Source organism: Scyliorhinus torazame, chromosome 1, assembly GCF_047496885.1.
Source record: "Scyliorhinus torazame isolate Kashiwa2021f chromosome 1, sScyTor2.1, whole genome shotgun sequence".
NCBI classification, from domain to species: Eukaryota; Metazoa; Chordata; class Chondrichthyes; order Carcharhiniformes; family Scyliorhinidae; genus Scyliorhinus; species Scyliorhinus torazame.
In genome coordinates this window covers 4,442,376-4,458,033 of record NC_092707.1, presented here as the reverse complement: position 1 = coordinate 4,458,033, position 15,658 = coordinate 4,442,376, and the positions used below count along the sequence as shown (strand labels likewise).

The following is a 15,658-nucleotide window of genomic DNA, read 5'->3' as shown; positions in this document are numbered from 1 at the left end:
ATATTGGTAAAGCAAGGTGAAGTAGGATGGGAGGAGGCTCATTGTAGAACACCAGCAGAGATCTGTTGGGCCAAGTGACCTGTATCTGTTAAGGTCTTGTTTCCCAGTTACATAGAAAAGAGTAGAAGGATACATTTTACCACTTTATCCACTAACAGCTCAAAAGTGAACTCCTGGCATCCATTAAAAGAGTTCTTTTTAGGTTGCAATTCAATAAAATGAACCGGAGACTATTATATTCAAAATTTGGAGACACCCAATCATTCAGAACCCAAGTTCAAACAAATATGGCAAAGGACAAGGATTGAGCTGCTTCTTTAATATTTTCCAGGAAAGAAAGGGATGAGATAATTACTGAGCTATACGTGCAGTTTTCTACATTTGGGAGTTACACATTCAGCACATTTGTGGCAACTGCATATTACTCTGCAGTCAGTATGCAGAGCCCCATAAAAAGGCTGAGATACACATCCAGAATAATCAAATGACATCAGCTTCCAACAAAGTTTCTTCATCAATGCTGGGAGAAAGGCATTTTTCACAGAAGCGCTTTAAAAGAATGGTTGACATGAAACCTATGCAAAATTTCTGGACATCAAAATTGTATGTACATACAACAGAAAAGTGCCGACAACGGTGTACTTTGCTTCAGCTGTATACTTTCTGTTCTGTCGGCTGTGATTAAAGGGCTCCTAGGTACCAACCAGGAAATTGATCCGCGGTTTTACGGTCACTGTTCATCATCAATTACTCGATGGTTCCAGAAAGACCATTTTCCCATTCACTGTAGTGGCAATCATCAAAAGGTGTGGGGTTTGATATCAACATTGTGACGATTGGAAGATTTTAGGAATATTGCCTTCTAAATATTGGGACAAATTAAGAATTAAAAGGCTGGGATGCTTGGCTGCAATGGTTAGGTTTTTAAAAAGGATTTAACTTTGCTTCTAGTAAATAGAAGGTGAAATTGACATGTAATCAGTTCTTCCGTCGAGGCCAATGGACTGTGGTTTGACTGGGGAGGTCCCTGGGTAGCCTGCAGAGATAATTTGTTTTTTTTAAGCTTGGAGAGATGTGGTCATTGCTGGGTGATGACCATTCCAAGTAGGATAGTTACGGCATGGTAACACAGTGGTTATTGTCACAAGTAGGCTTCAAATGAAGTTACTGTGAAAAGCCCCTAGTCACCACATTCCAGCACCTGTTCGGGGAGGCTGGTACAGGAATTGAATCCACGCTGCTGGCCTTGTTTGCCTTTACAAGCCAGCTGTTTAGCCCACTGTGTTAAACCAGCCCCCGTGCTAAACCAGCCCCTAGCACTGTTGCTTCACAGCTCCAGGGTCCCAGGTTCGATTCCTGGCTTGGGTCACTGTCTGTGCGGAGTCTGCACGTCCTCCCCGTGTGTGCGTGGGTTTCCTCTGGGTGCTCCAGTTTCCTCCCACAAGTCCCGATAGACGTGCTGTTAAGTCATTTGGAATTCTCCCTGTGTATTTGAACAGGTGCCATAGCATGGCGACTAGGGGCTTTTCACAGTAAATTCATTGCAGTGTTAATGTAAGCCCACTTGTCACAATAAAGATTATTAAAATAAAGTAATAATATTTTAAAGCAGAGAAGTCATCTATGAAGACAAGGAAGAGGCTGAAACAACCCAGTTGAAGCAGTTATTTGAAGACATTCAGCCAGAGTCTGAAGGGGTTCCAACTGGAGCCAAATCTGTTTCATAAAACAATTATTGTTATATGACCTGCAAATTTTAACCTGGATTAAGAGCTGTATGTTTATTTTCTTGTTGTCTAATGTGAAATTACATAGTTGTGTTAAGGGGTAATTGCAAGCCGTGAAAAATAAAAAATAAAAATTAGACACCAAAATATGTAGCTGCGAACTACACTGAATAATTCTGTAAACATGCACTACATAACAAGGCTTGAGCAACATGTGGTAATGGTTTTTGGTGTCCCCACTCTACAGAACACCAAATTGGATTATTTGTGCTCGCAAATTGTGTTTCATTTACTTATTTAAATTTTAAGCAGAAGTTTGACAACCTGAAACTGCTCAAAATATTGCACTTTCAATTTATGGTAATAATCAAAGATCTGTTATCTTTCAAAAGAATTACATAGATGTAACTAAAAATAGTTAGAAATTAAAATGAAGTTTCCGGGTGCGACGATGACCAGCTAAGTCGCACGTTTCGGCAGCTCCCGGCGGAACGGACTTTTGGGCTCTCAATAAGAGCCCCAACGGCAATTTTAACGGCTAAAAGCACTGTGCGGTAAACCAGAAGGGAATCCCCCCTGGATACGGACGGAAAAAGGAGAGGAAAGTGGCTGGATTGCGGTGGATCCTTTAGAGCAGCGGCAAGGAAGGCAAGCAAAAACCAAGATGGCGTCGGAAGGTGGCAGTTTAATATGGGGCCCTGAACAACACGAGTTTTTGAAACGCTGCGTGGAAGAGCTTAAAAAGGAGATGAAGAAGGAGCTGTTGGCCCCGATATTACAGGCGATTGAAGGGCTAAAAGATGAGCAAAAGACCCAGGAGCGGGAGCTTCGGGTCGTGAAGGCAAAGGTTGCCGAGAACGAGGACGATATACAGGGCCTGGTGGTGAAGACGGAGATGCACGAGGCACACCATAAACGATGTGTGGAAAGGCTGGAGGTGCTGGAGAATAATGTGAGGAGGAAGAATTTAAGGATTCTTGGTCTTCCTGAAGGTGCAGAAGGGGCGGACGTCGGGGCATATGTGAGCACGATGCTGCACTCGTTGATGGGATCGGAGGCCCCGACGGGTCCGCTGGAGGTGGAGGGAGCCTATCGAGTCATGGCGCGAGGACCGAGAGCAGGAGAAATTCCCAGAGCCATAGTGGTGAGATTCCTCCGTTTTAAGGACAGAGAGATGGTCCTCAGATGGGCAAAGAAAACTCGGAGCAGTAGGTGGGAGAACGCGGTGATCCGCGTATATCAAGACTGGAGTGCGGAGGTGGCGAGAAGGAGGGCGAGCTTTAATCGGGCCAAGGCAGTGCTTCATAAAAAGATTAAATTTGGAATGCTGCAGCCAGCAAGACTGTGGGTCACATATCAAGGGAAGCACCACTACTTTGAAACGGCGGATGAGGCGTGGACATTTATTGTTGAAGAGAAATTGGAATAAGCGGGTTATTAAAAAAGAACGTTTGAGACAAAGTGGTGGGGCGAATATGGGGGCGAAGAGGGGGGGAAAAGGGGGGAGAGATGATTTTTATGTTGTTAATCCTGCGACCCGGTAACTTTTCTCTCTTCCACAGGTTGTGGGGGAGGGAGGAAGGGAGGTGGAGGAGCTGGGGGCGTTGGCCATTGGGGGCAGGGCCAAAAGGGAAGCGCGGGCTTTGTTCCCGCGCTATGATAATTATGGCGGGAATAGGGAAGCAGGAAGGAGGGGGCGTCGCACGGTGCGAGCAGAGGTCACGGGGGGAAGCCGAGGTCGGCCAGAGTTTGCTGACTTCTGGGAGCAACATGGGGGGTGTAACTACACTAGTGGGGGATCTAGCGGGGTGGGGGGGTGGGAGGGGGGATTTACTGGGTTGCTGCTGCTGGGGAGAAGGGGGAGCTGGTATGGGGTGGGGTGGGCGGGGCGGGAGGGCACCGCCTGGGGGGGACACAGCTGCGTGGGAACCGGGTGAGGAGCTGGATAAAAGGGGATGGCTAATCGACAGGGGGGGGGGGGTAAAGAGCCCCCCAACCCGGCTGATCACGTGGAATGTGAGAGGGCTGAACGGGCCGATAAAGAGGGCACGGGTACTCGCACACCTAAAGAAACTTAAGGCAGATGTGGTTATGTTACAGGAGACGCATTTGAAACTGATAGACCAGGTTAAACTACGCAAAGGATGGGTGGGGCAGGTGTTTCATTCGGGGCTAGATGCGGAAAACAGGGGGGTGGCTATACTAGTGGGGAAGCGGGTAATGTTTGAGGCAAAGACCATAGTGGCGGATAGTGGGGGCAGATACGTGATGGTGAGTGGCAAATTACAGGGGGAGGCGGTGGTCTTAATGAACGTATATGCCCCGAACTGGGATGATGCCAACTTTATGAGGCGCATGTTAGGACGTATCCTGGACCTAGAGGTGGGGAAGTTGGTAATGGGTGGAGATTTTAACACGGTGCTGGAACCAGGGCTGGACAGATCGAGGTCCAGGACTGGAAGGAGGCCGCTAGCAGCCAAGGTGCTTAAAGACTTTATGGAGCAGATGGGAGTAGTAGACCCATGGAGATTTAGCAGAACTAGGAGTAAGGAGTTTTCGTTTTTCTCCTATGTCCACAAAGTTTATTCGCGAATAGACTTTTTTGTTTTGGGAAGGGCGCTGATCCCGAAGGTGAGGGGGACGGAGTATACGGCCATAGCTATTTCGGATCACGCTCCACATTGGGTGGACTTGGAGATAGGGGAGGAAAAAGAACGGCGTCCACCCTGGAGAATGGACATGGGACTAATGTCGGATGAGGGGGGATGTCTAAGGGTGAGGGGGTGTATTGAAAAGTACTTGGAACTCAATGATAATGGGGAGGTCCAGGTGGGAGTGGTCTGGGAGGCGCTGAAGGCAGTGGTTAGTGGGGAGCTGATATCAATCAGGGCACATAAAGGAAAGCAGGAGAGTAGGGAATGGGAGCGGTTGCTGCAAGAACTTCTGAGGGTGGACAGGCAATATGCGGAGGCACCGGAGGAGGGACTGTACAGGGAAAGGCAAAGGCTACATGTAGAATTTGACTTGCTGACTACAGGCACTGCAGAGGCACAATGGAGGAAGGCACAGGGTGTACAGTACGAATATGGGGAGAAGGCGAGCAGGTTGCTGGCACACCAATTGAGGAAAAGGGGCGCAGCGAGGGAAATAGGGGGAGTGAGGGATGAGGAAGGAGAGATGGAGCGGGAAGCGGAGAGAGTGAATGGAGTGTTCAAGACATTTTATAAAAAATTATATGAAGCTCAACCCCCGGATGGAGAGGGGTATGTTAGAAGGGTGCAGCTGTTGTATAGGGCCCCAGTGGCGAGCGTGGTCACGAATGGACGGGGATCTGCATATTTTCGGCTCCATAGAGGGACAAGGCAGGGATGCCCTCTGTCCCCATTATTGTTTGCACTGGCGATTGAGCCCCTGGCGATAGCGTTGAGGGGTTCCAAGAAGTGGAGGGGAGTACTTAGGGGAGGAGAAGAGCACAGGGTATCTTTGTATGCGGACGATTTGCTACTATACGTGGCGGACCCGGCGGAGGGGATGCCAGAAATAATGCGGATACTTGGGGAGTTTGGGGATTTTTCAGGGTATAAATTGAACATGGGGAAAAGTGAGTTGTTTGTGGTGCATCCAGGGGAGCAGAGTAGAGAAATAGAGGACCTACCGTTGAGGGAGGTAACAAGGGACTTTCGTTACCTGGGGATCCAGATAGCTAAGAATTGGGGCACATTGCATAGGTTAAATTTAACGCGGTTGGTGGAACAGATGGAGGAGGATTTCAAGAGATGGGATATGGTATCCCTGTCAATGGCAGGGAGGGTGCAGGCGGTTAAGTTGGTGGTCCTCCCGAGATTCCTCTTTGTGTTTCAGTGCCTCCCGGTGGTGATCACGAAGGCTTTTTTTTTTTTTTTTTTTTTAAAAGGATTGAAAAGAGCATCATGGGTTTTGTGTGGGCCGGGAAGACCCCGAGAGTGAGGAAGGGATTCTTACAGCGTAGCAGGGATAGGGGGGGGCTGGCACTACCGAGCCTAAGTGAGTATTATTGGGCCGCTAATATTTCAATGGTGAGTAAGTGGATGGGAGAGGAGGAGGGAGCGGCGTGGAAGAGATTAGAGAGGGCGTCCTGTAGGGGGACTAGCCTACAGGCTATGGTGACAGCCCCATTGCCGTTCTCACCGAGGAACTACACCACAAGCCCGGTGGTGGTGACTACACTGAAGATTTGGGGACAGTGGAGACGGCATAGGGGAAAGACTGGAGCCTTGGGGGGGTCCCCGATAAGAAACAACCATAGGTTTGCCCCGGGGGGAATGGATGGGGGATATGGAATGTGGCAAAGAGCAGGAATAACGCAACTGAAAGATCTGTTTGTGGATGGGAAGTTCGCGAGTCTGGGAGCGCTGACCGAGAAATATGGGTTGCCCCAAGGGAATGCATTCAGGTATATGCAACTGAGGGCTTTTGCGAGGCAACAGGTGAGGGAATTCCCGCAGCTCCCGACACAAGAGGTGCAGGACAGAGTGATCTCAAAGACATGGGTGGGGGATGGTAAGGTGTCAGATATATATAGGGAAATGAGGGACGAAGGGGAGACTATGGTAGATGAACTAAAAGGGAAATGGGAAGAAGAGCTGGGGGAGGAGATCGAGGAGGGGCTGTGGGCAGATGCCCTAAGCAGGGTAAACTCGTCGTCCTCGTGTGCCAGGCTAAGCCTGATTCAGTTTAAGGTATTACACAGGGCACATATGACTGGAGCACGGCTCAGTAAATTTTTTGGGGTGGAGGATAGGTGTGCGAGGTGCTCGAGAAGCCCAGCGAATCATACCCATATGTTTTGGTCATGCCCGGCACTACAGGGGTTTTGGATGGGGGTGACAAAGGTGCTTTCAAAAGTAGTAGGAGTCCGGGTCAAACCAAGCTGGGGGTTGGCTATATTTGGGGTTGCACAAGAGCCGGGAGTGCAGGAGGCGAGAGAGGCCGATGTTTTGGCCTTTGCGTCCCTAGTAGCCCGGCGCAGGATATTGCTAATGTGGAAAGAAGCCAAGCCCCCGGGGGTGGAGACCTGGATAAATGACATGGCGGGGTTTACAAAGCTAGAGCGGATTAAGTTCGTCCTAAGGGGGTCGGCTCAAGGGTTCACCAGGCGGTGGCAACCGTTCGTCGAATACCTCGCAGAAAGATAGACGGAATGGGAAAAAGAAGGCAGCAGCAGCAGCCCAGGATCGGAGAGGGGGGGGGGGGGGGGGGGGGGGGGAGAGGAGGAGGAACCAGAAGGACTCTCAGGGTTGTTAATATATACTGTATAGTATGTATAGGTCGTTGCTACAGATAATTATATATTGGACTGTTAAATTATATTTTTGGAGAGTGTTACTTGTGACAAGGCAGTTGCCAATTAGGGCTAGTTTTCATTTTTGTTATTTATTATTTATTCATTTATTGTTTATAAAATAGGTCATTGTTATTTGTGTTGTTATAATATTGTGTAAAGGATGCACAATGTACTGTGTTGGTTGACCAAAAATTTTCAATAAAATATTTAATAAAAAAAAAGAAACCTACACGGGTGCCACAGCCTTGACCCAACTGCATGGCATCAATTTAATAAACGTTTTTTTAAAATATTGCGTCAAAATGGTAGGGACAATCTGGAACATGCCGAGTGCTCAATCCCGAGCTAGATTATCAGGAGTAATGATTTGAGATCTTGAAGACAGGCTCTTTTCCATGGGAGTGAACAGGGGCAGCATGGTAGCATAGTGGTTAGCACTGTTGCTTCACAGCTCCCAGGTTCAAGTCCCGGCTTGGGTCCCTGTCTGTGCAGAGTCTGCACGTTCGCCCTGTGTCTGAGTGGGTTTCCTCCGGTTTCCTCCCCCAGTCCAAAGATGTGCGGGTTAGGTGGATTGGCCATGCTAAATTGCCCTTAGTGTCCAAAAAGGTTAAGTGGGTTACTGGGATAGGGTTGAGAAGTGGGCTTGAGTAGGGTGCTCTCTGTAAGGGTGGGTGCAGACTTGATGGGCCGAATAGCCACCTTCTGCACTGTAAATTCTATGATTCTAGGGACTTAAGTCAACCAATGTAATACTTCAGAATTGCCTTGTTACCAGTTACACACTGACTTTGGCCTAGGCTTTTCATAGAATTTACAGTGCAGAAGGAGGCCATTCGGCCCATCGAGTCTGCACCGGCTCTTGGAAAGAGCACCCGATCCAACCACACATCTCACCCTATCCCCATAACCCAGTAACCCCACCCAACACTAAGGGCAATTTTGGACATTTAAGGGCAATTTAGCATGGCCAATCCACCTAACCTGCACATCTTTGGACTGTGGGAGGAAACCGGAGCACCCGGAGGAAGCCCACGCACACAGGGGGAGAACGTGCAGATTCCGCAAAGACAGTGACCCAAGCCAGGAATCGAACCTGGCACCCTGGAGCTGTGAAGCAATTGTGCTAATCACTGTGCTATCGTGCCGCTCTCAAGAGGCAGCAAAGAGGTCATATCATCTTCAGTTATCAAAAGTAGCATAAATGTTAACGGTTAGGGAAAAGGGAGAAAATATCAAATTCATGGCATCACAGAGATTGATGTGCTTTCATTTTAGATCCAGTACGGAAAGATTTGCCATTTGAAGTTGGATAAAATCAACTGATTCAGTTGATGTACAGTACCAAAGCCAAAGAAACAGACGGTGCTGCTTATGGGATCTTTCTGCGCGCCAATCAGCTGCCACATTTGCCAACATAATAATCACCACATTTCAGAAAGTAACTCACAATCTGCAAATCAGTGGACATGAAAATGCTACATGAATGCAAGTTTGCTCTTACTGTTTATCTTAGAACATAGAACATTACAGCGCAGTACAGGCCCTTCGGCCCTCGATGTTGCGCCGACCTGTGAAACCACTCTAAAGCCCATCTACACGATTCCCTTATCGTCCATATGTCTATCCAATGACCATTTGAATGTCCTTAGTGTTGGCGAGTCCACTACTGTTGCAGGCGGGGCATTCCACGCCCTTACTACTCTCGGAGTAAAGAACCTACCTCTGACATCTGTCTTATATCTATCTCCCCTCAATTTAAAGGTATGTCCCCTCGTGCTAGACATATTTTCCAAGGGAATACTATTAAATTACATTTTACACATGTTCCTGGAGGGGAGCTTTGCGAGTTTGAGGAGAAATTTGGTCTGGTAAGGGGAAATGACTTTAGGTACTTACTTTGTACGCAGACAGGTCCCATCCTTCCCACACCTCCCGCCAATAGGGATCCAGGACAGAATAGTCTCTAGAGGAGAAGGAGGAGAGGGTAGTCTCGGATATCTACAAGGTGCTCATGAAGGGGGAAGAGTCCCAGATGAAGGAACTGAAACTCAAATGGGAGGAGGAGCTCGGCGGGAGATGGAGGACGGGGTATGGGCAGAAGCCCCGAATAGGGTAAACTCAACCACAACATGTGCCAGGCTCGGCCTGATTCAATTTAAGGTCATTCACCGGGCCCACATGATGGTAGCTCGGATGAGCAAATTCTTTGGGGTAGAGGACAAGTGCGCTGGATGCGCGGGAGGACCAGCGAACCACGTTCACATGTTGTGGGCATGTCCTAAGCTTAGGGGGCACTGGGAGGGATTTGCGGGGGTCATGTCCTGGGTGCTGAAAACAAGGGTGGTGATAAGTCCAGGGGTGGCAATTTTGGGGGTTTCGGTAGACCCGGGAGTCCAAGGAGAGAAAGAGGCAGATGTTCTGGCCTTTGCTTCCCCAATAGCCCGGCGGCTAATACTGATAGCATGGAGGGACTCAAAACCCCCGATAACCGAACTATGGCATTTGGACATGTCAAGTTTTCTGGGTATGGAAAAAATTAAGTTTGCCTTGTACTGGGGCTCGCCCGAAGGTGGCAACCATTCATCGACTTCTTCGCGGGAGAGTGAACGTCAGCGGGGGAGGGAGGGAGGAAAGGGGGGGGGGGGGGGGGGGGAGAGATTAGAGTAAAAGGGATAAATAGGCAGGTAGTGACTAGGGGAGAGGAGCGGGCATGTGCAGTATGGTTTGATTGAAGTATTGGTTTTATATTGATGTTTGCACATTTCTGTTATCTGTAACTGTTTACAATGCCAAAAAATACCTCAATACAATGGTTTGTTAAAAAGAAAAATTACATTGTACACATATGTACATCGGACACGAGTCCTTTCCAGCAACCCATTAAATCATTCAGTCCTTTTACAATACATTCAGATTCCATATACAGCCTGTCAGCACACTTTACAAATGGAGCACCTCACCAAAGGTTGTTTATCAATTTAAAAAGAAACTAAGAAAACACTTCCCCTTGGGGAAGTGACTCATTAATTTAAAGCATGGAACTCCCCGCCCCCCCCCATATTTTCAATTCCTTTTATTTGAAATCTTTTTCATATAGTTTCATGTTAATATGCACAGAAACACTGGTATACAATCTATTTAAACATGGTACCACACATACCGCTCATTCCTAATGTCCCGAAAGAACTTCCCTTTATGCATCACAGGAAACCGTTTCTGCCCACCTCACCTCACCCACCCCCCCCCCCCCAGCTGAACAGTCAATGCGCAACTGGGAAAATGGAAAAAAATTCCTTCTAATCAGATCAACATTTACATAGAACAGTACAGCACAGTACAGGCCCTTCGGCCCACAATGTTATGCCGACCATTTATCCTAATCTAAGGTCAACCAAGCCTATACCCCTTCAATTTACTGCTGTACATGTGCCTGTCCAAGAGTCGCTTAAATGTCCCTAATGACTGATTCCACCACCGACTGCTGGCAGTGCATTCCACACACCCACCACTCTCTGTGTAAAGAACATACCTCTGACGTCTCCCCTATACCTTCCTCCAAACACCTTAAAATTATGTTCCCTCGTGACAGCCATTTCCACGCTAGGGGAAAGTCTCTGGCTATCCACTCTATCCATGCCTCTCATCACCTTGCACATCTCTATTAAGTCACCTCTCTTCCTTCTTCGCTCCAGTGAGAAAAGCCCTAGCTCCCTCAATCTTTCTTCATAAGACATGCCCTCCAGTCCAGGCAGCATCCTGTAAATCTCCTCTGCACCCTCTCCAAAGCATCCACATCCTTCCTATGAGACGACCAGAACTGGACACAATATTCCAAGTGTGGTCTAACCAGGGTTTTGTAAAGCTGCAGCAAAACTTTGCAGCTCTTAGACTCAATCCCCCTGTTAATGAAAGCCAGCACACCATACGCCTTCTTAACAACCCTATCAACCTGGGTGGCAACTTTGAGGACCCCAAGATCCCTCCGTTCCTCCACACTTCCAAGAATCCTGCCTTTAACCCTGTATTCAGCATTCAAATTCAACCTTCCAAAATTAATCACTTCACATTTATCCAGGTTGAACTCCATCTGCCACTTCTCAGTCCAGCTCTGCATCCTGTCAATAGCCTGTTGTAACCTGCAACAACCCCCCACCACTACCTACAACTCCACCAACTTGTGTGTCATCGACTAACTTACTAACCCACCCTTCCACTTCCCAAGTCATTTATCAAAAACACAAAGAGCAGAGGCCCCAGAACAGATCCCTGCGGGACACCACTAGTCACTGACCTCCAGGCGGAAAACTTTCCATCTACTACCACTCACTGTCTTCTTTCGGCCAGCCAATTCTGTATCCAGACAGCCAAAGTTCCCTGCCCCCTAACTTTCTGAATCAGCCTACCATGGGGAACCTTATCAAATGCCTTACTGAAATCCATCTACACCACATTCACTTCCCGACCTTCATCAATGTGTCTCGTCACATCCTCAAAAGAATTCAATGAGGCTCATGAGGCATGACCTGCCCCTCACAAAGCCATGCTGACTATCTTTAATCAAACTGTTTTTCTAAATAATCATAAATCCCATCTCTCAGAATCCTTTCCAATATTTTGCTCACCGCAGACATAAGGCTGACTGGTCTGTAATTCTCCAGGATTTCCCTATTCCCTTTCTTGAACAGGGGAACAACATTGGCCTCCCTTCAATCATCCGGTACTACTTACATGACTAGAGACATTGCTTGGCCTGAAGCCTGGCCCTTTCACAGGCCTGGTTCATTCTAATATGGAACCTATCTGCCTCACAATCCACCAGATGAATACAAGCAATAGCACAGTAAGAAGTCTTACAACACCAGGTTAAAGTCCAACAGGTTTGTTTGAAACACCAGCTTTCGGAGCACAGCTCCTTCCTCAGGTGAATGAAGAGGTATGTTCCAGAAACGTGTGTATATATATATATATATATATATATATATAGACAAATTCAAATATGCAAGACAATGCTTAGAATGCGAGCATTTGCAGTTAATTAAGTGTTTACAGATCCAGAGATAGGGGTAACCCCAGGTTGAAGAGGTGTGAATTGTCTCAAGCCAGGACAGTTGGTAGGAATTCGGAAGCCCAGGCCAGATGGTGGGGGATGAATGTAATGCGACATGAATCCTAGGTCCCGGTTGTGGCCACACTTACGTGTGCGGAACTTGGCTATAAGTTTCTGCTTGGCGATTCTGCGTTGTCGCACGTCCTGAAGGCCGCCTTAGAGAACGCTTAGCCGGAGATCAGAGGCTGAATGCCCTTGACTGCTGAAGTGTTCCCCGACTGGAAGGGAACATTCCTGCCTGGCGATTGTCGCACGATGTCCGTTCATTCGTTGTCGCAGCGTCTGCATGGTCTCGCCAATGTACCACGTGGTACATTGCTAGAAGCGTGGTACATTGGCGAGACCAATCTCTTCCCTGCCTGACAGGGACATACATATCAAGGACACGTAGTACCTGTTCCTTGAACAAGTTCCACATTTCACTTGTGTCCTTCCCTGACAGCCTATGTTCCCAACTTATGCACTTCAATTCTTGTCTGACAACATCGTATTTACCCTTCCCCCAATTGTAAACCTTGCCCTGTTGCACGCACCTATCCCTCTCCATTACTAAAGTGAAAGTCACAGAATTGTGGTCACTATCTCCAAAATGCTCCCCCACTAACAAATCTATCACTTGCCCTGGTTCATTACCAAGTATTAAATCCAATATTGCCCCTCCTCTGGTCGGACAATCTACATACTGTGTTAGAAAAGCTTCCTGGACACACTGCACAAACACCAGCCCATCCAAACTATTTGATCTAAAGAGTTTCCACTCAGTGTTTGGGAAGTTAAAGTCACCCATAACTACTACCCTGTGACTTCTGCACCGTTCCAAAATCTGTTTCCCAATCTGTTCCTCCACATCTCTGCTACTATTGGGGGGCCTATAGAAAACTCCGAACAAGGTGACTGCTCCTTTCCTATTTCTGACTTCAACCCATACTACCTCAGTAGGCTGATACTCTTCGAACTGCCTTTCTGCAGCTGTTATACTATCTCTAATTAACAATGCCACCCCCCCCACCTCTTTTACCACCCTCCCTAATCTTATTGAAACATCTATAACCAGGGACCTCCAACAACCATTTCTGCCCCTCTTCTATCCAAGTTTCCGTGATGGCCACCACATCGTAGTCCCAAGTACCGATCCATGCCTTAAGTTCACCCACCTTATTCCTGATGCTTCTTGCGTTGAAGTATACACACTTCAACCCATCTCCGTGCCTGCAAGTACTCTCCTTTGTCAGTGTTCCTTCCCCACTGCCTCATTACACGCTTTGGCATCCTGAATATCGGCTAGCTTAGTTGCTGGACTACAAATCCGGTTCCCATTCCCCAGCCAAATTAGTTTGAACCCTCCCGAAAAGTACTAGAAAATCTCTCTCCCAGGATATTGGTGCCCCTCTGGTTCGGATGCAACCCGTCCTGCTTGTACAGGTCCCACCTTCCCCAGAATGCGCTCCAATTATCCAAACAGCTGAAGCCCCTCCCTCCTACACCATTCCTGCAGCCAAGTGTTCAACCGCACTCTCTCCCTATTCCAAGCCTCGCTATCACGTGGCACCGGCAACAAACCAGATATGACAGTTCTGTCTGTTCTGGCTTTTAACTTTCAGCCTAACTCCCTAAACTCGTTTATTACATCCACACCCCTTTTCCTACCTACGTCATTGGTACCAATGTGCACCACGACTTCTGGCTGCTCCCCCTCCCCCTTAAGGATCCTGAAGACACGATCCGAGACATCCCTGGCCCTCACACCCGGGAGGCAACATACATTCCAGGAGTCTCGCTCGCGACCATAGAATCTCCTATCTATTCCCCTAACCATTGAATCTCCTACAACTATTGCTTTTCTATTCTCCCCCCTTCCCTTCTGAGCCCCAGAGCCAGACTCAGTGCGAGAGACCTGGCCGCTAGGGCCTTCCCCGGTAGGTCATCCCTCCCCCCAACAGCATCCAAAACAGTATACTTGTTTTGAAGGGGAACGGCCACGAGGGATCCCTGCACTGTCTGCCCGTTTGTTTTCTTTCCCCTGACTGTAACCCAGCTACTCTTGTCCTGTACCTTGGGTGTGGTTACCTCCATGTAACTCTTGTCTATTACCCCCTCTGCCTCCCGAATGATCCGAAGTTCATCCAGCTCCAGCTCCTTAACACGGTCTCAGAGGAGCTGGAGTTGGGTGCACTTCCCACAGGTATAATCAGCGGGGACACCGGTGGTATCCCTCACCACCCACATCAACAGGAGGAGCATGCAACTGCCCTAGCCTCCATCCCCTCTTACCTTACAGAATATAGCTGCACTGTGGACCAACTGGAACTCCACCCCCGACTCTGCTCCCAGTCAGCTGCACTCTCTGGAAACACCCGGCTCCCTTCATGCTCTTTGAGGAAATGTAATGAAAGGAGCACCTTACTCCCTCAGTCACCAAACTCTCACTATAGCACCCAAATTCAGCACTCAGTGCAAACAAAGTCTGCACTGTAGCTGGCTCACCTTTATACTGTGAACCTAGCCTCTGAAAACTGGCCTTATCCAATTAACTAATTAACAAGCTCCAGCTGTAAGTAGCTATAAGTAGAACCTTTGTTTAAAGCTGATTGAAAATTCACCTTCTTTTAAACCAAACAGCAACTTAAGTTAATTAACTAAATAAAAGAAAGACTAGACTTTAGATAAAAATGAACACTTATTATCCCTCAGTCATCAAACTCTCACTACAGCACTCAAATGCACCCAAATTCAGCACTCAAAGGAGAACAAAGGAGCTTAATACAACACATTGTACATTTCTATGATAATATCACTTGCAGCAATTTCCAGACTCTGGCAATTGAAGAAACATTATGCCCATGTCAAATGATTAACCGTTTTCAACCAGACTTTGATCAAAATACTATAATAATTCTGACTGTAGTCTTTGAAAACCAGTGTTGCCTGGCTCAATAATATATCTGTTGCCACTTTCAAGGGAGAATGATTGACGTCACCAGAAAATGTCTAAAATCACATACCAATCTTGACTACAATCAGAAATATTATGCTAAAAAATACATGCAATTAAAGACAGGTATAAATCTCTTATTTTCAGGTCAAAGCACATTATTTACTCCTGGCCGGAGTAACAGCATACTTGAATGATCATACAAAGTACGTGAAAATTTACACAGAACATACTGCTGTTATTTTACATTGATTTTGATTACCTGAAACAGAATATCTGAAATAATTTTCAAACTTAACTTACAAATAAAAAAATCAGTTGGCTACCCCATGAATTTATACAAATCAAAAATGCTTAGCCAAAGAAAAGTAGTGTTAGAGTCCATAGAATTGTGACAGTGCAGAAGGAAGCCATTCAGCCCATCAGGTCTGCACTGGCCCTCCAAAAGAGAGAGCACTCTACTTGGTCCTCACCTGCCCTACCCCTGTAACCCCACACATGGATCATGGCCATTCCACCAAACCTGCACATCTTGGGACTAACAACACCACAATTGTGGAAGCATGACT

At 47.4% G+C, this 15,658-nt stretch overlaps 1 protein-coding gene across 2 annotated transcripts in view; it reads right to left on the bottom strand.

Annotated features, from left to right (window-relative positions):
* Nucleotides 1-15,658, bottom strand: part of sbno1 (strawberry notch homolog 1 (Drosophila)) — a 274,172-nt gene that overhangs the window by 226,357 nt on the left and 32,157 nt on the right. The window lies entirely within an intron of this gene.